The sequence below is a fragment of the Cryptomeria japonica genome, unplaced genomic scaffold, assembly GCF_030272615.1.
Source record: "Cryptomeria japonica unplaced genomic scaffold, Sugi_1.0 HiC_scaffold_74, whole genome shotgun sequence".
Lineage (NCBI taxonomy): Eukaryota > Viridiplantae > Streptophyta > Pinopsida > Cupressales > Cupressaceae > Cryptomeria > Cryptomeria japonica.
The window spans coordinates 42,501-65,000 of NW_026728896.1; the positions used below are offsets into that span (position 1 = coordinate 42,501).

Below are 22,500 nucleotides of genomic sequence, written 5' to 3' on the forward strand. Positions count from 1 at the left end.
CTTGGTGTGCAGACCTTGGCTGGGTTGCGCGCCCTGGTGGGCACCATGGTGCGCACCAAGGAGCGCTCCGAAGTGTGCTCCAAGGTGCGGCCTGCACGAAGTCGGAGCCCGGTTTGCCCCGGGTGTGCACCTCGGGTGGGCACCTTGGTGCGCATGCCTTGCCTGGGCTGCGCACCAGGGCGGGCTCAAGATGGCACCCGCGTTCCTTTTTTTTCACTATCTTTCAAAACGGAAATTTTAAAATCTCATTTTTTTTTGCCTTTTTCTGGAAATTAGTGAAGGCAGCGCATCAAAGGTGCGCACCTCGCTGCCCACCACGGTGCGCAACGCCGGTGGGCACCCGGGAGTGCTTCGAAGTGTGCTCCAAGGTGCTGCGTGCACGTTGTCGGAGCCCGGTTTGCCCCGGGTGCGCACCTCGCGTGCACCTTCGTCGGGGTGGGCACCTTGGCTGGGTTTGCCCCGGCTGCGCTCCGAAGCGGGGTTATTGGAGCGCCGCCTCTTTTTTTGTCGGAGCGTTTGGTGGGGTTTCTCGCATTGGCTCTTCCGAGGCCCGGTTGCCACCCTGGCGCGCACGAAGTCGGAAGTAGGGTTAATTGCCCGGGTGCGCACCTTTGCCAGGGTGGGCACCTTACCTGGGCTGCGCACCAGGGCGGGCTCAAGATGGCACGCGCGTTCCGTTTTTTTCACTATCTTTCAAAACGGAAATTTTAAAATCTCCTTTTTTTTTTGCCTTTTCTGGAAATTAGTGAAGGCAGCGCATCAAAGGTGCGCACCTCGCTGCCCACCTTGGTGTGCTCTGAGGTGCGCACCCGGGAGCGCTACGAAGTGTGCTCCAAGGTGCGGCGTGCACGTTGTCGGAGCCCGGTTTGCCCCGGGTGCGCACCTCGCCTGCACCTTGGCCGGGGTGGGCACCTTGGCTGGGTTTGCCCAGGGTGCGCTCCGAAGCGGGGTTACTGGAGCGCCCCCTCTTTTTTTGTCAGAGCGTTTGGTGGGGTTTCTCGCATTGGCTCTTCCCAGGCCCGGTTGTTGGGTGCGCTCCCACCCTGGCGCGCGCGAAGTTGGAAGTTGGGTTAATTGCCCGGGCGCGCACCTTCGCCAGGGTGGGCACCTTGGTGCGCACACCTTGGCTGGGCTGCGCACCAGGGCGGGCTCAAGATGGCACCAGCATTCCCTTTTTCTCACTATCTTTCAAAACGGAAATTTTAAAATCTCATTTTTTTTTTGCCTTTTATGGAAATTAGTGAAGGCATCGCATCAAAGGTGCGCACCTCGCTGCCCACCTTGGTGTGCTCCGAGGTGCCCACCACGGTGCGCAACGCCGGTGCGAACCCGGGAGCGCCCCGATGTGTGCTCCAAGGTGCGGCGTGCACGAAGTCGGACCCCGGTTTGCCCCGGGTGCGCACCTCGCGTGCACCTTGGTGCGCACACCTTGGCTGGGTTGCGCGGCCTGGTGGGCACCATGGTGCGCACCAAGGAGCGCTCCGAAGTGTGCTCCAAGGTGCGGCGTGCACGAAGTCGGAGCCCGGTTTGCCCCGGGTACGCACCTTCGCCGGGGTGGGCACCTCGGCTGGGTTGCGCGCCCTGGTGCGCACCAAGGAGCGCTCCGAAGTGTGCTCCAAGGTGCGGCGTGCACGAAGTCGGAGCCCGGTTTGCCCCGGGTGCGCACCTCGCGTGCACCTTCGGCGGGGTTGCGCGCCCTGGTGGGCACCATGGTGCGCACCAAGGAGCGCTCCGAAGTGTGCTCCAAGGTGCGGCGTGCACGAAGTCGGAGCCCGGTTTGCCCCGGGTGCGCACCTCGCGTGCACCTTCGGCGGGGTTGCGCGCCCTGGTGGGCACCATGGTGCGCACCAAGGAGCGCTCCGAAGTGTGCTCCAAGGTGCGGCGTGCACGAAGTCGGAGCCCGGTTTGCCCCGGGTGCGCACCTCGCGTGCACCTTCGCCGCGGTGGGCACCATGGCGTGCACGAAGTCGGAGCCCGGTTTGCCCCGGGTGCGCACCTCGCGTGCACCTTCGCCGGGGTGGGCACCTCGGCTGGGTTGCGCGCCCTGGTGCGCACCAAGGAGCGCTCCGAAGTGTGCTCCAAGGTGCGGCGTGCACGAAGTCGGAGCCCGGTTTGCCCCGGGTGCGCACCTCGCGTGCACCTTCGCCAGGGTGGGCACCTCGGTGCGCACACCTTCTCAATGTTTTCTTGCCTTTTCTGGAAATTGGTGAAGGCAGCGCATCAAAGGTGCGCACCTCGGTGTGCTCCGAGGTGCGAACCCGAGAGCGCTCCGAGGTGCCCACGAAGTCGAAAGTCGGGTTAATTGCATTGTTTTCCCCGGGTGCGCTCCGAGGTGCGCAACATCGGCGCGCACCAAGGAGGGCTCCGAAGTGTGCTCCAAGGTGCGCACGATGGCGTGCACCTCTGGTGCGCACGATTCGGAGCTCGGTTTGACCGGGGTGCGCACACCTTGGCTGGGTTGCGCACCTTTTGTGCGCTCCAAGGTGCGCACGAAGTCGGAGCTCGGTTTGCCCCGGGTGCGCACCTTCGCCAGGGTGCGCACCTTGATGCGCACGCCTTGGCTGGGCTGCGCACCTTGGTGGGCGCCATGGTGCGCACCTTTCGTGCGCTCCAAGGTGCGCACGAAGTCGGAGCTCGGTTTGCCCCGGGTGCGCACCTTGGTGGGCGCCATGGTGCACTCCGAGGTGCCCAAGATTGGTGCGCACCAAGGAGCGCTCCGAAGTGCGCTCCAAGGTGCGCGCGAAGTCGAAAGTTGGGTTAATTGTCCGGTTTGCCTCGGGTGCGCACCTTGCGTGCACCTTCGCCAGGGTGGGCGCCTTGGTGCGCACACCTTGGCTGGGCTGCGCACACCTTGGCACCCGCGTTTCCTTCATTTTAAATTTTTTTTTTTTACAATCTCTCAAGTGGGAAATTCTATAATCTCAACTTTTTTTGCCTTTTCAGGAAACTTTTGAATGGAGCGCATCATTGGTGCGCTCCGAAGTGTGCTCCAAAGCTCTCTCCAGCTGCGTGCACCTGCCCCGGCCGCGCACCCGGCCCCGCCCAGCTTCGCTCACCTGTCCCGGGCGTCTGGTGCGGAACCTTAGAGTAAGAAACATCACCGTGCACCTTGGCCAACGTGCGCGACTCGACCGAGCGCGCACTGGCCGAGGTGCACACCGATTTCACCTGGGTGCGCGCGCAGCACCTCGGGCGCACCGGGGTGCGCGCACAACGCCCGGGTTGCACCGTGGCCTGTGTGCTCGGGGCGCCTCGGGTGCGCGCTCGGTGTCGCCCCCGCGCGCGCGGTAGTGCGGGCAGCGCACCCCGGCCCGGCCCGGCCCCGACGAGAACGCAAACGGGCAAAAGGTTTATTCAAATAGCATTGCGATGCCCGGCGAAAAACTAAAAAAGGGTGCAACACCGGGACTTCCCGGGAGGTCACCCATCCCAGTACTACTCCGGCCCAAGCGCGCTTAACTGCGGAGTTCTGATGGGATCCGGTGTACTAACGCTGGTATGATCGCACCCGTTATGAGCTTGTCGCAGTGTGTACTTAGCAAACCGCGACCCACGTGCGAATCCACCCCGGCCACCCACCCCCGTCGAGGTGCACACCCTCCCTCGCGAAGTGCGCCCCGTTCGCCAAGTGTGAGCCCTGCCCGGGTGCGCGCACCTTGCTAGGGCGTCGGGTGTGCACCCGGCCCGGCCTACGTGCGTGCACCTGTAGGGGGCGTCGTGTGCGTGCAGTGTCCCGTCTGCAACGCGGTGCCCACACACCACCTCGGGCGCAACGACCTGCGCTCACATGTGGGCCGAGTGCACCTTGGTGCATGTTCGGGGCGCCTCGGGTGCACGCTCGATCTTGCCCCGGTGCACCAAGGCGCTCGGTTTGCCCCGGGTGCGCACTTGGTGCAAGGTGGGCACCCAAAATAGGGATCAAGCACCAAAACACAAGTTTCGGGATGCAAAATGGGACCCAAGGACCACAAATGCGTTCCAAGACCCATGATGGGTCCACGAGAACAAAAATGTGTTCCGAGACTTAATAAACAAATATTGGGTTTTAGGAGAAGAAACATGCTCTGATGCCCAAAACGAGAATCGACCCCGAAAAGGCCACAGGCCAAAAGTGGGATGCGAGACAAAAAAAAATGGGACCCGAGGACCAAAATTGGGTTCCCAGGTCGAAGACAGGGCAACCGGACAAGAAACGACCTCTAAGGCTCGAAATGAGTCCCGACGACTAAAACTTGACAAGAAGCACCCATCAGGCACCCAACTCGACACCCATGGGATGCCGACCCACCCGGGCTTCCACCTAGCACACCTTGGCACCCACCCACCCTCGCACCCAACCTCGCACCCAACTTAGCACCTTTGAACCCACATTGGCACTCACCCTGACCCTGGCACCTTGGAACCCACATTGGCACTCACCTTGACCCTGGCACCCACCTTTGCACTCACCTTGGGACCCACCCTGGCTCCCACCTCGGCACCCACCCAGACACCCACCTTGGTTCCTTGGCACCCACCTTGGATCCTTGGCACCCACCCCGACACCCACCTTGGCACGCAACTTGGCTACTTGCCACCCACCTTGGCTCCTTGACGCCCACCCCGACAACCACCCCGTGACCTACCCTGGCTAGGGTTGGTGCACACCCACCCTGGTGCCCACCTTGGCACCCACCCTATGACCCACCTTGGCACGCACCTTAGTACCCACCCCGTTACCCACCCTAGGACCCACCCCGTGACCCACCTTGGCCAGGGTGGGTGCCTTGGTGCGCACAACTTGCCTGGGCTGCACACCAGGGCGGGCTCAAGATGGCACCCGCGTTCCGTTTTTTTCACTATCTTTCAAAACGGAAATTTTAAAATCTCATTTTTTTCTTTTTTTTGCCTTTTCTGGAAATTAGTGAAGGCAGCGCATCAAAGGTGCGCAATGCTGGTGCGAACCCGGGAGCGCTCCGATGTGTGCTCCAAGGTGCGGCGTGCACGAAGTCCGAGCCCGGTTTGCCCCGGGTGCGCACCTCGCGTGCACCTTCGCCGGGGTGAGCACCTTGGCTGGGTTGCGCGCCCTGGTGCGTACCAAGGAGCGCTCTGAAGTGTGCTCCAAGGTGCGGCGTGCACGAAGTCGGAGCCCGGTTTGCCCCGGGTGTGCACCTCGGGTGCGCACCTCGCGTGCACCTTCGCTGCGGTGGGCACCTTGGCTGGGTTGCGCGCCTTGGTGGGCACCATGCAGTGCACGAAGTCGGAGCCCGGTTTGCCCCGGGCGCGCACCTCCGCCAGGGTGGGCACCTTGGTGCGCACAACTTGCCTGGGCTGCGCATCAGGAAGGGCTCAAGATGGCACCCGCGTTCCGTTTTTTTCACTATCTTTCAGAACGGAAATTTTAAAATCTCGTTTTTTTTTGCCTTTTCTGGAAATTAGTGAAGGCAGCGCATCAAAGGTGCGCAACGCTGGTGCGAACCTGGGAGCGCTCCGATGTGTGCTCCAAGGTGCGGCGTGCACGAAGTCGGAGCCCGGTTTGCCTCGGGTGCGCCCTGGTGGGCACCATGGTGCGCACCAAGGAGCGCTCCGAAGTGTGCTCCAAGGTGCGGCCTGCACGAAGTCGGAGCCCGGTTTGCCCCGGGTGTGCACCTCGGGTGGGCACCTTGGTGCGCATGCCTTGCCTGGGCTGCGCACCAGGGCGGGCTCAAGATGGCACCCGCGTTCCTTTTTTTTCACTATCTTTCAAAACGGAAATTTTAAAATCTCATTTTTTTTTGCCTTTTTCTGGAAATTAGTGAAGGCAGCGCATCAAAGGTGCGCACCTCGCTGCCCACCACGGTGCGCAACGCCGGTGGGCACCCGGGAGTGCTTCGAAGTGTGCTCCAAGGTGCTGCGTGCACGTTGTCGGAGCCCGGTTTGCCCCGGGTGCGCACCTCGCGTGCACCTTCGTCGGGGTGGGCACCTTGGCTTGGTTTGCCCCGGCTGCGCTCCGAAGCGGGGTTATTGGAGCGCCGCCTCTTTTTTTGTCGGAGCGTTTGGTGGGGTTTCTCGCATTGGCTCTTCCGAGGCCCGGTTGCCACCCTGGCGCGCACGAAGTCGGAAGTAGGGTTAATTGCCCGGGTGCGCACCTTTGCCAGGGTGGCACCTTACCTGGGCTGCGCACCAGGGCGGGCTCAAGATGGCACGCGCGTTCCGTTTTTTTCACTATCTTTCAAAACGGAAATTTTAAAATCTCCTTTTTTTTTTGCCTTTTCTGGAAATTAGTGAAGGCAGCGCATCAAAGGTGCGCACCTCGCTGCCCACCTTGGTGTGCTCTGAGGTGCGCACCCGGGAGCGCTACGAAGTGTGCTCCAAGGTGCGGCGTGCACGTTGTCGGAGCCCGGTTTGCCCCGGGTGCGCACCTCGCCTGCACCTTGGCCGGGGTGGGCACCTTGGCTGGGTTTGCCCAGGGTGCGCTCCGAAGCGGGGTTACTGGAGCGCCCCCTCTTTTTTTGTCAGAGAGTTTGGTGGGGTTTCTCGCATTGGCTCTTCCCAGGCCCGGTTGTTGGGTGCGCTCCCACCCTGGCGCGCGCGAAGTTGGAAGTTGGGTTAATTGCCCGGGCGCGCACCTTCGCCAGGGTGGGCACCTTGGTGCGCAAACCTTGGCTGGGCTGCGCACCAGGGCGGGCTCAAGATGGCACCAGCATTCCCTTTTTCTCACTATCTTTCAAAACGGAAATTTTAAAATCTCGTTTTTTTTTTGCCTTTTATGGAAATTAGTGAAGGCATCGCATCAAAGGTGCGCACCTCGCTGCCCACCTTGGTGTGCTCCGAGGTGCCCACCACGGTGCGCAACGCCGGTGCGAACCCGGGAGCGCCCCGATGTGTGCTCCAAGGTGCGGCGTGCACGAAGTCGGACCCCGGTTTGCCCCGGGTGCGCACCTCGCGTGCACCTTGGTGCGCACACCTTGGCTGGGTTGCGCGGCCTGGTGGGCACCATGGTGCGCACCAAGGAGCGCTCCGAAGTGTGCTCCAAGGTGCGGCGTGCACGAAGTCGGAGCCCGGTTTGCCCCGGGTGCGCACCTTCGCCGCGGTGGGCACCATGGCGTGCACGAAGTCGGAGCCCGGTTTGCCCCGGGTGCGCACCTCGCGTGCACCTTCGCCGGGGTGGGCACCTCGGCTGGGTTGCGCGCCCTGGTGCGCACCAAGGAGCGCTCTGAAGTGTGCTCCAAGGTGCGGCGTGCACGAAGTCGGAGCCCGGTTTGCCCCGGGTGTGCACCTCGGGTGCGCACCTCGCGTGCACCTTCGCTGCGGTGGGCACCTTGGCTGGGTTGCGCGCCTTGGTGGGCACCATGCAGTGCACGAAGTCGGAGCCCGGATTGCCCCGGGCGCGCACCTCCGCCAGGGTGGGCACCTTGGTGCGCACAACTTGCCTGGGCTGCGCACCAGGAAGGGCTCAAGATGGCACCCGCGTTCCGTTTTTTTCACTATCTTTCAGAACGGAAATTTTAAAATCTCGTTTTTTTTTGCCTTTTCTTGAAATTAGTGAAGGCAGCGCATCAAAGGTGCGCAACGCTGGTGCGAACCTGGGAGCGCTCCGATGTGTGCTCCAAGGTGCGGCGTGCACGAAGTCGGACCCCGGTTTGCCCCGGGTGCGCACCTCGCGTGCACCTTGGTGCGCACACCTTGGCTGGGTTGCGCGCCCTGGTGGGCACCATGGTGCGCACCAAGGAGCGCTCCGAAGTGTGCTCCAAGGTGCGGCGTGCACGAAGTCGGAGCCCGGTTTGCCCCGGGTGCGCACCTCGCGTGCACCTTCGCCGCGGTGGGCACCATGGCGTGCACGAAGTCGGAGCCCGGTTTGCCCCGGGTGCGCACCTCGCGTGCACCTTCGCCGGGGTGGGCACCTTGGTGTGCAGACCTTGGCTGGGTTGCGCGCCCTGGTGGGCACCATGGTGCGCACCAAGGAGCGCTCCGAAGTGTGCTCCAAGGTGCGGCCTGCACGAAGTCGGAGCCCGGTTTGCCCCGGGTGTGCACCTCGGGTGGGCACCTTGGTGCGCATGCCTTGCCTGGGCTGCGCACCAGGGCGGGCTCAAGATGGCACCCGCGTTCCTTTTTTTTCACTATCTTTCAAAACGGAAATTTTAAAATCTCATTTTTTTTTGCCTTTTTCTGGAAATTAGTGAAGGCAGCGCATCAAAGGTGCGCACCTCGCTGCCCACCACGGTGCGCAACGCCGGTGGGCACCCGGGAGTGCTTCGAAGTGTGCTCCAAGGTGCTGCGTGCACGTTGTCGGAGCCCGGTTTGCCCCGGGTGCGCACCTCGCGTGCACCTTCGTCGGGGTGGGCACCTTGGCTGGGTTTGCCCCGGCTGCGCTCCGAAGCGGGGTTATTGGAGCGCCGCCTCTTTTTTTGTCGGAGCGTTTGGTGGGGTTTCTCGCATTGGCTCTTCCGAGGCCCGGTTGCCACCCTGGCGCGCACGAAGTCGGAAGTAGGGTTAATTGCCCGGGTGCGCACCTTTGCCAGGGTGGGCACCTTACCTGGGCTGCGCACCAGGGCGGGCTCAAGATGGCACGCGCGTTCCGTTTTTTTCACTATCTTTCAAAACGGAAATTTTAAAATCTCCTTTTTTTTTTGCCTTTTCTGGAAATTAGTGAAGGCAGCGCATCAAAGGTGCGCACCTCGCTGCCCACCTTGGTGTGCTCTGAGGTGCGCACCCGGGAGCGCTACGAAGTGTGCTCCAAGGTGCGGCGTGCACGTTGTCGGAGCCCGGTTTGCCCCGGGTGCGCACCTCGCCTGCACCTTGGCCGGGGTGGGCACCTTGGCTGGGTTTGCCCAGGGTGCGCTCCGAAGCGGGGTTACTGGAGCGCCCCCTCTTTTTTTGTCAGAGCGTTTGGTGGGGTTTCTCGCATTGGCTCTTCCCAGGCCCGGTTGTTGGGTGCGCTCCCACCCTGGCGCGCGCGAAGTTGGAAGTTGGATTAATTGCCCGGGCGCGCACCTTCGCCAGGGTGGGCACCTTGGTGCGCACACCTTGGCTGGGCTGCGCACCAGGGCGGGCTCAAGATGGCACCAGCATTCCCTTTTTCTCACTATCTTTCAAAACGGAAATTTTAAAATCTCGTTTTTTTTTTGCCTTTTATGGAAATTAGTGAAGGCATCGCATCAAAGGTGCGCACCTCGCTGCCCACCTTGGTGTGCTCCGAGGTGCCCACCACGGTGCGCAACGCCGGTGCGAACCCGGGAGCGCCCCGATGTGTGCTCCAAGGTGCGGCGTGCACGAAGTCGGACCCCGGTTTGCCCCGGGTGCGCACCTCGCGTGCACCTTGGTGCGCACACCTTGGCTGGGTTGCGCGGCCTGGTGGGCACCATGGTGCGCACCAAGGAGCGCTCCGAAGTGTGCTCCAAGGTGCGGCGTGCACGAAGTCGGAGCCCGGTTTGCCCCGGGTACGCACCTCGCGTGCACCTTCGCCGGGGTGGGCACCTCGGCTGGGTTGCGCGCCCTGGTGCGCACCAAGGAGCGCTCCGAAGTGTGCTCCAAGGTGCGGCGTGCACGAAGTCGGAGCCCGGTTTGCCCCGGGTGCGCACCTTCGCCGCGGTGCGCACCATGGCGTGCACGAAGTCGGAGCCCGGTTTGCCCCGGGTGCGCACCTCGCGTGCACCTTCGGCGGGGTTGCGCGCCCTGGTGGGCACCATGGTGCGCACCAAGGAGCGCTCCGAAGTGTGCTCCAAGGTGCGGCGTGCACGAAGTCGGAGCCCGGTTTGCCCCGGGTGCGCACCTCGCGTGCACCTTCGGCGGGGTTGCGCGCCCTGGTGGGCACCATGGTGCGCACCAAGGAGCGCTCCGAAGTGTGCTCCAAGGTGCGGCGTGCACGAAGTCGGAGCCCGGTTTGCCCCGGGTGCGCACCTCGCGTGCACCTTCGCCGCGGTGGGCACCATGGCGTGCACGAAGTCGGAGCCCGGTTTGCCCCGGGTGCGCACCTCGCGTGCACCTTCGCCGGGGTGGGCACCTCGGCTGGGTTGCGCGCCCTGGTGCGCACCAAGGAGCGCTCCGAAGTGTGCTCCAAGGTGCGGCGTGCACGAAGTCGGAGCCCGGTTTGCCCCGGGTGCGCACCTCGCGTGCACCTTCGCCAGGGTGGGCACCTCGGTGCGCACACCTTCTCAATGTTTTCTTGCCTTTTCTGGAAATTGGTGAAGGCAGCGCATCAAAGGTGCGCACCTCGGTGTGCTCCGAGGTGCGAACCCGAGAGCGCTCCGAGGTGCCCACGAAGTCGAAAGTCGGGTTAATTGCATTGTTTTCCCCGGGTGCGCTCCGAGGTGCGCAACATCGGCGCGCACCAAGGAGGGCTCCGAAGTGTGCTCCAAGGTGCGCACGATGGCGTGCACCTCTGGTGCGCACGATTCGGAGCTCGGTTTGACCGGGGTGCGCACACCTTGGCTGGGTTGCGCACCTTTTGTGCGCTCCAAGGTGCGCACGAAGTCGGAGCTCGGTTTGCCCCGGGTGCGCACCTTCGCCAGGGTGCGCACCTTGATGCGCACGCCTTGGCTGGGCTGCGCACCTTGGTGGGCGCCATGGTGCGCACCTTTCGTGCGCTCCAAGGTGCGCACGAAGTCGGAGCTCGGTTTGCCCCGGGTGCGCACCTTGGTGGGCGCCATGGTGCACTCCGAGGTGCCCAAGATTGGTGCGCACCAAGGAGCGCTCCGAAGTGCGCTCCAAGGTGCGCGCGAAGTCGAAAGTTGGGTTAATTGTCCGGTTTGCCTCGGGTGCGCACCTTGCGTGCACCTTCGCCAGGGTGGGCGCCTTGGTGCGCACACCTTGGCTGGGCTGCGCACACCTTGGCACCCGCGTTTCCTTCATTTTAAATTTTTTTTTTTTACAATCTCTCAAGTGGGAAATTCTATAATCTCAACTTTTTTTGCCTTTTCAGGAAACTTTTGAATGGAGCGCATCATTGGTGCGCTCCGAAGTGTGCTCCAAAGCTCTCTCCAGCTGCGTGCACCTGCCCCGGCCGCGCACCCGGCCCCGCCCAGCTTCGCTCACCTGTCCCGGGCGTCTGGTGCGGAACCTTAGAGTAAGAAACATCACCGTGCACCTTGGCCAACGTGCGCGACTCGACCGAGCGCGCACTGGCCGAGGTGCACACCGATTTCACCTGGGTGCGCGCGCAGCACCTCGGGCGCACCGGGGTGCGCGCACAACGCCCGGGTTGCACCGTGGCCTGTGTGCTCGGGGTGCCTCGGGTGCGCGCTCGGTGTCGCCCCCGCGCGCGCGGTAGTGCGGGCAGCGCACCCCGGCCCGGCCCGGCCCCGACGAGAACGCAAACGGGCAAAAGGTTTATTCAAATAGCATTGCGACGCCCGGCGAAAAACTAAAAAAGGGTGCAACACCGGGACTTCCCGGGAGGTCACCCATCCCAGTACTACTCCGGCCCAAGCGCGCTTAACTGCGGAGTTCTGATGGGATCCGGTGCACTAATGCTGGTATGATCGCACCCGTTATGAGCTTGTCGCAGTGTGTACTTAGCAAACCGCGACCCACGTGCGAATCCACCCCGGCCACCCACCCCCGTCGAGGTGCACACCCTCCCTCGCGAAGTGCGCCCCGTTCGCCAAGTGTGAGCCCTGCCCGGGTGCGCGCACCTTGCTAGGGCGTCGGGTGTGCACCCGGCCCGGCCTACGTGCGTGCACCTGGAGGGGGCGTCGTGTGCGTGCAGTGTCCCGTCTGCAACGCGGTGCCCACACACCACCTCGGGCGCAACGACCTGCGCTCACATGTGGGCCGAGTGCACCTTGGTGCATGTTCGGGGCGCCTCGGGTGCACGCTCGATCTTGCCCCGGTGCACCAAGGCGCTCGGTTTGCCCCGGGTGCGCACTTGGTGCAAGGTGGGCACCCAAAATAGGGATCAAGCACCAAAACACAAGTTTCGGGATGCAAAATGGGACCCAAGGACCACAAATGCGTTCCAAGACCCATGATGGGTCCACGAGAACAAAAATGTGTTCCGAGACTTAATAAACAAATATTGGGTTTTAGGAGAAGAAACATGCTCTGATGCCCAAAACGAGAATCGACCCCGAAAAGGCCACAGGCCAAAAGTGGGATGCGAGACAAAAAAAAATGGGACCCGAGGACCAAAATTGGGTTCCCAGGTCGAAGACAGGGCAACCGGACAAGAAACGACCTCTAAGGCTCGAAATGAGTCCCGACGACTAAAACTTGACAAGAAGCACCCATCAGGCACCCAACTCGACACCCATGGGATGCCGACCCACCCGGGCTTCCACCTAGCACACCTTGGCACCCACCCACCCTCGCACCCAACCTCGCACCCAACTTAGCACCTTTGAACCCACATTGGCACTCACCCTGACCCTGGCACCTTGGAACCCACATTGGCACTCACCTTGACCCTGGCACCCACCTTTGCACTCACCTTGGGACCCACCCTGGCTCCCACCTCGGCACCCACCCAGACACCCACCTTGGTTCCTTGGCACCCACCTTGGATCCTTGGCACCCACCCCGACACCCACCTTGGCACGCAACTTGGCTACTTGCCACCCACCTTGGCTCCTTGACGCCCACCCCGACAACCACCCCGTGACCTACCCTGGCTAGGGTTGGTGCACACCCACCCTGGTGCCCACCTTGGCACCCACCCTATGACCCACCTTGGCACGCACCTTAGTACCCACCCCGTTACCCACCCTAGGACCCACCCCGTGACCCACCTTGGCCAGGGTGGGTGCACCCACCCTGGTGCCCACCTTGGCACCCACCCATCCTAGCACCCAGCCTGTGACCGGGCTTGGAACCCAACCTTGCACCCGCACCCGTCTTGGCCAGTGTGGGTGCGCACCCATCCTGGCACCCACGTTGTGACACACCCTTTAACCCACGCACCCTAGCACCCACGTTGGCACCCACCTTGGAACCCAACCTAGCAACTTGGCACCCACCCCGTGACCCACCTTGGCATCCACCATAGCAGTCGCCGACTTGGCACCCACCTCGGCACCCACCTTGACACTTGTGGACCCACCTTGCCACTCACCCTAGCATCGACCCATCCTAGCACCCACCCTGGCACCTTTGCACCCTAGCACTCACCCATCCTAGCACCTAACCTGTGACCCACCTTGACACTCACCCTCGCACCCACCTTGGAACCCAACCTAGCACCCACCCACCCTGACACCAACCCTAGCACCTACCCACCCTTGCACCCACCCTGTGACCCATCTTGGCACCCACCCATCCTACCACTCAACCTATCACCCACCTTCTCACCCACCTTGGCATCCACCTTAGCACCCACCCACACTGGCACCTTGGCACCCACCTCGGGCAAGGTGGGTGCACACCCACCCTGGCACCCAATTTAGAACCCACCGAGCATGTTACCCACCTTGGCACCCACATTGCAGCCCACCCTAGTACCCACCCTATGACCCACATTGGCATCCACACCCTAGCACCCAGGCACCTCGACACCCGCCTTGACACCCACCCTAGCACTGAACCTGTGACCCACCTTGGAACTCACCCTAGAACCCACCCACCCTGTGAACCACCTTGGCATCCACCTTAGCACCCACCCACCTTGGCACCCACTCTAGCACTCACCCATCCTAACACCCAACTTGTTACCCACCTTGGCACCCGCCCTCGCGTCCACCTTGAAACCCACCCTAGCACCCACCCACGCAGGAGCCCACCTTGGCACCCAACCTAACACCCACGCATCCTGGCACCCAACTTGTGACCCACCTTGGAACCCACCCTAGTACCCACCTTTGAACCCACTATATCACCAACCCACCTTGGCACCCACCCTATGACCCTCTTTGGAATCCACCCTAGCACGCACCCACCCTGGCACCCACCATGGAGCGCACCCTAGCACCCACCCACCTCGGCACGCACCTCAACACCCACCTTGGTGTGCGCACTGCGCCAACCTCTCAAAGACCCTATGTGGTGCGCTCCAAAGTGTACACCTTTGGTGCGCTCCAAGGTGCGCACCTTTGGTGCACACCGAGGTGCACACCAAAGTGTGCACCGAGGTGAGCACCAAAGTGCACTCCAGGGTGCACACCAAGGCGTGCACCTTTGGTGCGGTCAATGCAAACGAATTCGGAAGTTGGGGTCGATGTCCTAATCGCTGCTGCAGACTACACGTATGAGAATCGGACAAATAGCTTTATATAGGGGAGGTGTTGCGTTTGATGGGTCGACTCCCCTGGTTGTGTGCACTGCACCAACTTCAAAGACCCTGTCTTGTTTAAGAAGTCAAAAGTTGGGGTGGATGTCCTAATCATTGCTGCAGTCTACGCATGTATGAGAATCAGACAAATAGCTTATATAGGGGAGGTGTTGCATTCGGTGGGTTGACTCCCCTGGTTGTGCGCACTGCGCCAACCTCAAAGACCCCGCATAGCAGAAGAAGTCGGAAGTCGGATTTTGGTGAGCACCAAGGCGTGCACCTTTGGTGCGGTCAACGCAGACGAATTCAGAAGTTGGGGTGGATGTCCTAATCGTTGTTGCAGGCTACACATGTATGAGAATCAGACAAATAGCTTATATAGGGGAGGTGTTGGGTTTGATGGGTCAACTCCCTTGGTTGTGCGCATTACGCCAACCTCAAAGACCTTGTTTTCGTTAAGAAGTCAAAAGTTGGGGTCAATGTCCTAATGGCTCCTGCAGGATACACATGTATGAGAATCGGACAAATAGCTTATATAGGGGAGGTGTTGGGTTTGATGGGTCGACTCCCCTGGTTGTGCGCATTACGTCAACCTCAAAGACCTTGTTTTCGTTAAGAAGTCAAAAGTTGGGGTCGATGTCCTAATTGCTCCTGTAGACTACACATGTATGAGAATCAGACAAATAGCTTATATAGGGGAGGTGTTGGGTTTGATGGGTTGACTCCCCTAGTTGTTCGCATTACACCAACCTCAAAGACCTTGTTTTCGTTTAGAAGCCGAAAGTTGGGGTCGATGTCCTAATTGCTCCTGCAGGCTACGCATGTATGAGAATCAGACAAATAGCTTATATAGGGGAGGTGTTGGGTTTGATGGGTCGACTCCCCTGGTTGTGCGCATTGCGCCAACCTCAAAGACCCTGCATTGCGGATGAAGTCGAAAGTCAGAGTTTGGTGTGCTACAAGGTGTGGTCGAAGGTGCTCACCTAGGTGTGCACCTTTGGAGCACAGGAAAAGTGCCCTCCAAAAGTGCGCACCTTTGGAGTGCACAAAAGTGCCCTCCAAAAGTGCGCACCTTTGGAGCGCAGAAAAGTGCCCTCCAAAAAGTGCCCTCCAAAAGTGCGCACCTTTGGAGCGCAGAAAAGTGCCCTCCAAAAAGTGCCCTCCAAAAGTGCGCACCTTTGGAGCGCAGAAAAGTGCCCTCCAAAAAGTGCCCTCCAAAAGTGCGCACCTTTGGAGCGCAGAAAAGTGCCCTCCAAAAAGTGCCCTCCAAAAGTGCGCACCTTTGGAGCGCAGAAAAGTGCCCTCCAAAAAGTGCCCTCCAAAAGTGCGCACCTTTGGAGCGCAGAAAAGTGCCCTCCAAAAAGTGCCCTCCAAAAGTGCGCACCTTTGGAGCGCAGAAAAGTGCCCTCCAAAAAGTGCCCTCCAAAAGTGCGCACCTTTGGAGCGCAGAAAAGTGCCCTCCAAAAAGTGCCCTCCAAAAGTGCGCACCTTTGGAGCGCAGAAAAGTGCCCTCCAAAAAGTGCCCTCCAAAAGTGCGCACCTTTGGAGCGCAGAAAAGTGCCCTCCAAAAAGTGCCCTCCAAAAGTGCGCACCTTTGGAGCGCAGAAAAGTGCCCTCCAAAAGTGCGCACTTTTGGTGCGCACCAAGGCGCTGGTTCGGTCGTTGCAGGCGAGTTCGGAAGTTGGGGTCGATGTCCTGAGCGGAGGTGCAAACTACACAGGTGTCGGAATCGGACAAATAGCTTATATAGGGGAGGTGTATGCTTCGATGGGTCGACTCCCCAGGTTGAGCGCACCGCGCCAACCTCAAAGACCCTACGGTATGGATGAAGTCGGAAGTTGGGTCCGATGACCGATTCGATTAGTAGGTATGCTCATGAGGTCGGAATTTGGGTCCGATGACCTGCCATGTGCAGGAAGGCGAATGTTGACACTGTGCGTTGCAAGGTGCACACCAAGGCGCTGGTGCGGTCTTTTTAGTCGAGTTCGGAAGTTGGGGTCGATGTCCTGATCGGAGGTGCAAGCTACACAGGTGTGGGAATCGGACAAATAGCTTATATAGGGGAGGTGTATGCTTCGTTGGGTCGACTCCCCGGGTTGAGCGCACCGCGCCAACCTCAAAGACCCTACGGTATGGATGAAGTCGGAAGTTGGGTCCGATGACCGATTCGATATGTAGGCATACTCGCGAGGTCGGAATTTGGGTCCGATGACCTGCCACGTGCAGGAAGGCGAATGTTGGCACTGTGCGTTGCAAGGTGCGCACCAAGGCGCTGGTTCGGTCGTTGGAGGCGAGTTCGGAAGTTGGGGTCGATGTCTTGATCGGAGGTGCAAACTACACAGGTGTGGGAATCGGACAAATAGCTTATATAGGGGAGGTGTATGCTTCGTTGGGTCGACTCCCCGGGTTGAGCGCACCGCGCCAACCTCAAAGACCCTACGGTATGGATGAAGTCGGAAGTTGGGTCCGATGACCGATTCGATATGTAGGCATACTCGCGAGGTCGGAATTTGGGTCCGATGACCTGCCATGTGCAGGAAGGCGAATGTTGGGACTGTGCGTCGCAAGGTGCGCACCAAGGCGCTGGTGCCGTCGTTGCAGTCGAGTTCGGAAGTTGGGGTCGATGTCCTGGTCAGAGGTGCAAACTACACAGGTGTGGGAATCGGACAAATAGCTTATATAGGGGAGGTGTATGCTTCGATGGGTCGACTCCCTGGGTTGAGCGCACCGCGCCAACCTCAAAGACCCTACAGTATGGATGAAGTCGGAAGTTGGGTCCGATGACCGATTCGATACGTAGGCATATTGGCGAGGTCTGAATTTGTGTCCGATGACCTGCCATGCGCAGGAAGGCGGAATTTGGGTCCGATGACCGAGTTGATGGCGTGCCATGCGCAGAAAGGCGGAATTTGGGTCCGATGACCGAGTTGATGTTGATGGCCCGCCATGCACAGGAAGGCGGAATTTGGGTCCGATGACCGATTTGAAGGCGTGCCATACGCAAAAAGGCGGAGTTTGGGTCCGATGACCGAGTTGATATTGATGGCCCGCCATGCGCAGGAAGGCGGAATTTGGGTCCGATGACCTGACATACGCATGGAGTCCGACTCGGGGGCCGATGTTCGATTCGATGACTTGCATTGTGGGTAAAGTCGGAAGTTGTGGTCTTTGACCCGATTCGATGACCAGACTTCGGCTGCTTGAGAATCGGACAAATAACTTATATAGGGGAGGTAGTGTTCTCGAGCATCCTCCCCCCGTGCCCGTTTATGTCGATTGATGCTGGTGCTCGACTGGTTGGAGCGCTCGGATGCAAAAATCTTGCACCAGGATTTATCGATTGTGATGGACACGGCAAGTCTCCTGATTGCTATGCAGGAGCTCATCGTGAATCTCTATGCGGCCTTGGTATGGACTCGACCTGCGGAATGGTTCGGCAATGGTAGTCGCTCCAACACGTCCTTGCAATGGCCACAGAGGTGATTCGACTAGAGCTCCAGTCTAGCTTTTGGGTTGCTTGGCGGACTGGTATAGCCGCGATCGAGTTCCGGCCATGAACGTTTTAGATAGCTCTTGGGCTTTCTGGGACGGAAGTCGGAAGTTTGGGCTGTTGTCCGATTTGATGACCATTCTTCGGATGTGTGAGAATCGGACAAATAACTTATATAGGGGACTGTGTTGTCTCACGCAGCCCCCTCCGTGCCCCTCTATCTCGACCGATGTTGGTGCTTGAAAGGGTTGGGATCGCTCGGATTTATAAACGTGCACCACCATTTGTCGAGTGTGAGGGACGCGGCAGGTCTCCTAAATGCTATGCGGGCGCTCTCTGAGAATCTCTATCCGGCCTCGACACAGACTAGTCTTGCTGAATGGTTTGGCACTGGTAGTCGATCCAACACGTCGTTGTTGTGGCCGCCTAGGCGATTCGATTCGAGCCCCCGTCTAGCTTTTGGGTTGCTTGGCGGATTTTGCCCTATCCGCAAGTGAGCTCGGTCCCTAAACGTTCGAGAAACCCGATTGCTATGCGCCGACTCTCTTTCTTGCGAGCCTCCATCTAGCTTTTGGGTCTCTACGGAACGGAAGTCGGAATCTGGGACCGTTGTTTGATTCGACGAGGCAGACTACGGTTGTGCGAGAATCGGACAAATAACTTATATAGGGGAGGTGTTGACTGGAGCATTCTCCCCCGTGCCCCTCTAACTCGACCAATGCTGGCGCTCGAACGGTGGTAGCGCTCGGATTTTCATTGAGCGCCAGCATTGGTCGATTTAGAGGGGCATGCGAGATTCCCGAATGCTATGCGAGGGCTCTAACGGAAATGTCTATTGGTTTCGGTATGGATGCAATTGCGAGTGGTTCGGCAAAGGTAGTCGTTCCGATGCGTCCATGTCGTGGCCAAATCGATAATTCGATTTGAGCCCTCGTATAGCATTTGGGTCTCTCGATGTGATTCCGCATTCCAGTCCCTTTGGGCACTGCTTGAGCCGCATCCCAGGGGGTTCCCTTCCCAATAATCTGCCTCGCAACCCGATTGCTATGCGGTGAGGCTCCTCGGCCGCCTCGGAACTATCTGTGTATCAGACGCATCGCGGGATAAGGGGTTGGCAACGGTAGTCGCCCCAAGCGCGTCCGATGCTTGGACCATTCCGAGGCGGCCCTGAAGCCTCTTCCGTCTAGCCGTTGGGTCCTTCTCGCCGCATCCCTCGCCTCGCACCCCGATTGCTATGCGGTGAGGCTCCTCGGCCGCCTCGGAACTATCTGTGTATCGGACGCGTCGCGGGATAAGGGGTTGTCACTGGTAGTCGCCCCAAGCGCGTCCGATGCTTGGACCATTCCGAGGCGGCCCTGAAGCCTCTTCCGTCTAGCCGTTGGGTCCTTCTCGCCGCATCCCTCGCCTCGCACCCCGATTGCTATGCGGTGAGGCTCCTCGGCCGCCTCGGAACTATCTGTGTATCGGACGCGTCGCGGGATAAGGGGTTGTCATTGGTAGTCGCCCCAAGCGCGTCCGATGCTTGGACCATTCCGAGGCGGCCCTGAAGCCTCTTCCGTCTAGCCGTTGGGTCCTTCTCGCCGCATCCCTCGCCTCGCACCCCGATTGCTATGCGGTGAGGCTCCTCGGCCGCCTCGGAACTATCTGTGTATCGGACGCGTCGCGGGATAAGGGGTTGTCACTGGTAGTCGCCCCAAGCGCGTCCGATGCTTGGACCATTCCGAGGCGGCCCTGAAGCCTCTTCCGTCTAGCCGTTGGGTCCTTCTCGCCGCATCCCTCGCCTCGCACCCCGATTGCTATGCGGTGAGGCTCCTCGGCCGCCTCGGAACTATCTGTGTATCGGACGCGTCGCGGGATAAGGGGTTGTCACTGGTAGTCGCCCCAAGCGCGTTCGATGCTTGGACCATTCCGAGGCGGCCCTGAAGCCTCTTCCGTCTAGCCGTTGGGTCCTTCTCGCCGCATCCCTCGCCTCGCACCCCGATTGCTATGCGGTGAGGCTCCTCGGCCGCCTTGGAACTATCTGTGTATCGGACGCGTCGCGGGATAAGGGGTTGTCACTGGTAGTCGCCCCAAGCGCGTCCGATGCTTGGACCATTCCGAGGCGGACCCGAAGCCTCTTCCGTCTAGCCGTTGGGTCCTTCTCGCCGCATCCTTCGCCTCGCACCCCGATTGCTATGCGGTGAGGCTCCTCGGCCGCCTCGGAACTATCTGTGTATCGGACGCGTCGCGGGATAAGGGGTTGTCACTGGTAGTCGCCCCAAGCGCGTCCGATGCTTGGACCATTCCGAGGCGGACCCGAAGCCTCTTCCGTCTAGCCGTTGGGTCCTTCTCGCCGCATCCCTCGCCTCGCACCCCGATTGCTATGCGGTGAGGCTCCTCGGCCGCCTTGGAACTATCTGTGTATCGGACGCGTCGCGGGATAAGGGGTTGTCACTGGTAGTCGCCCCAAGCGCGTCCGATGCTTGGACCATTCCGAGGCGGACCCGAAGCCTCTTCCGTCTAGCCGTTGGGTCCTTCTCGCCGCATCCCTCGCCTCGCACCCCGATTGCTATGCGGTGAGGCTCCTCGGCCGCCTTGGAACTATCTGTGTATCGGACGCGTCGCGGGATAAGGGGTTGTCACTGGTAGTCGCCCCAAGCGCGTCCGATGCTTGGACCATTCCGAGGCGGACCCGAAGCCTCTTCCGTCTAGCCGTTGGGTCCTTCTCGCCGCATCCCTCGCCTCGCACCCCGATTGCTATGCGGTGAGGCTCCTCGGCCGCCTTGGAACTATCTGTGTATCGGACGCGTCGCGGGATAAGGGGTTGTCACTGGTAGTCGCCCCAAGCGCGTCCGATGCTTGGACCATTCCGAGGCGGCCCCGAAGCCTCTTCCGTCTAGCCGTTGGGTCCTTCTCGCCGCATCCCTCGCCTCGCACCCCGATTGCTATGCGGTGAGGCTCCTCGGCCGCCTTGGAACTATCTGTGTATCGGACGCGTCGCGGGATAAGGGGTTGTCACTGGTAGTCGCCCCAAGCGCGTCCGATGCTTGGACCATTCCGAGGCGGCCCCGAAGCCTCTTCCGTGTAGCCGTTGGGTCCTTCTCGCCGCATCCCTCGCCTCGCACCCCGATTGCTATGCGGTGAGGCTCCTCGGCCGCCTTGGAACTATCTGTGTATCGGACGCGTCGCGGGATAAGGGGTTGTCACTGGTAGTCGCCCCAAGCGCGTCCGATGCTTGGACCATTCCGAGGCGGACCTGAAGCCTCTTCCCTCTAGCCGTTGGGGCTTTCTCGCCGCATCCCTCGCCTCGCACCCTGATTGCTATGCTGTGAGGCTCCTCGGCCGCCTTGGAACTATCTGTGTATCGGACGCATCGCGGGATAAGGGGTTGGCAGTGGTAGTCGCCCCAAGCGCATCCGATGCTTGGACCATTCCGAGGCGGCCCTGCAGCCTCTTCCGTCTAGCCGTTGGGGCCATCTCGCCGCATCCCCCACCTCGCACCACGATTGCTATGCGGTGAGGCTCCTTGGCCGCCTCGGAACTATCTGTGTATCGGACGCATCGCGGGATAAGGGGTTGTCACTGGTAGTCGCCCCAAGCGCGTCCGATGCTTGGACTATTCCGAGGCGGCCCTGCAGCCTCTTCCGTCTAGCCGTTGGGGCCATCTCGCTGCATCCCCCACCTCCTCGGCCGCCTCGGAACTATCTGTGTATCGGACGCATCGCGGGATAAGGGGTTGGCAGTGGTAGTCGCCCCAAGCGCGTCCGATGCTTGGACTATTCCGAGGCAGCCCTGCAGCCTCTTCCGTCTAGCCTTTGGGGCCATCTCGCCGCATCCCTCGCCTCGCACCCCGATTGCTATGCGGTGAGGCTCCTCGGCCGCCTGGGAACTATCTTCGTATCGGACGCATCGCGGGATAAGGGGTTGTCACTGGTAGTCGCCCCAAGCGCGTCCGATGCTTGGACTATTCCGAGGCGGCCCTGTGGCCTCTTCCGTCTAGCCGTTGGGGCCATCTCGCCGCATCCCCCACCTCGCACCCCGATTGCTATGCGGTGAGGCTCTTCGGCCGCCTTGGAACTATCTTCGTATCGGACGCATCGCGGGATAAGGGGTTGTCACTGGTAGTGGCCCCAAGCGCGTCCGATGCTTGGACTATTCCGAGGCGGCCCTGCAGCCTCTTCCGTCTAGCCGTTGGGGCCATCTCGCCGCATCCCCCACCTCGCACCCCGATTGCTATGCGGTGAGGCTCCTCGGCCGCCTTGGAACTATCTTCGTATCGGACGCATCGCGGGATAAGGGGTTGTCACTGGTAGTCGCCCCAAGCGCGTCCGATGCTTGGACTATTCCGACGCGGCCCTGTGGCCTCTTCCGTCTAGCCGTTGGGGCCATCTCGCCGCATCCCCCACCTCGCACCCCGATTGCTATGCGGTGAGGCTCCTCGGCCGCCTTGGAACCATCTTCGTATCGGACGCATCGCGGGATAGGGGGCTGTCACTGGTAGTCGCCCCAAGCGTGTCCGATGCTTGGACCATTCCTAGGCGGCCCTGAAGCCTCTTCCGTCTAGCCGTTGGGGCCTTCCCGCCCCATCCCTCGCCTCGCACCCCCGATTGCTATGCGGTGAGGCTCCTCGGCCGCCTTGGAACCATCTGTGTATCGGACGCATCGCGGGATAAGGGGTTGGCACTGGCAGTCGCCCCAAGCGCGTCCGATGCTTGGACCATTCCGAGGTGGCCCTGAAGCCTCTTCCGTCTAGCCGTTGGGGCCTTCCCGCCCCATCCCTCGCCTCGCACCCCGATTGATATGCGGTGAGGCTCCTCGGCCGCCTTGGAACTATCTGTGTATCGGACGCATCGCGGGATAAGGGGTTGGCACT

General features: G+C 60.9%; 2 non-coding genes across 2 annotated transcripts; both read right to left on the reverse strand.

Annotated features, from left to right (window-relative positions):
* Positions 1-3,391: 3,391 nt before the first annotated feature.
* On the reverse strand, positions 3,392-3,510 carry LOC131864007 (5S ribosomal RNA). Its single transcript, XR_009362899.1, has one exon. It is a non-coding gene; the product is annotated as a 5S ribosomal RNA (ribosomal RNA).
* A 7,817-nt stretch (positions 3,511-11,327) lies between these two features.
* Positions 11,328-11,446, reverse strand: LOC131864009 (5S ribosomal RNA). The gene has a single exon (XR_009362901.1). It is a non-coding gene; the product is annotated as a 5S ribosomal RNA (ribosomal RNA).
* Positions 11,447-22,500: the final 11,054 nt, after the last annotated feature.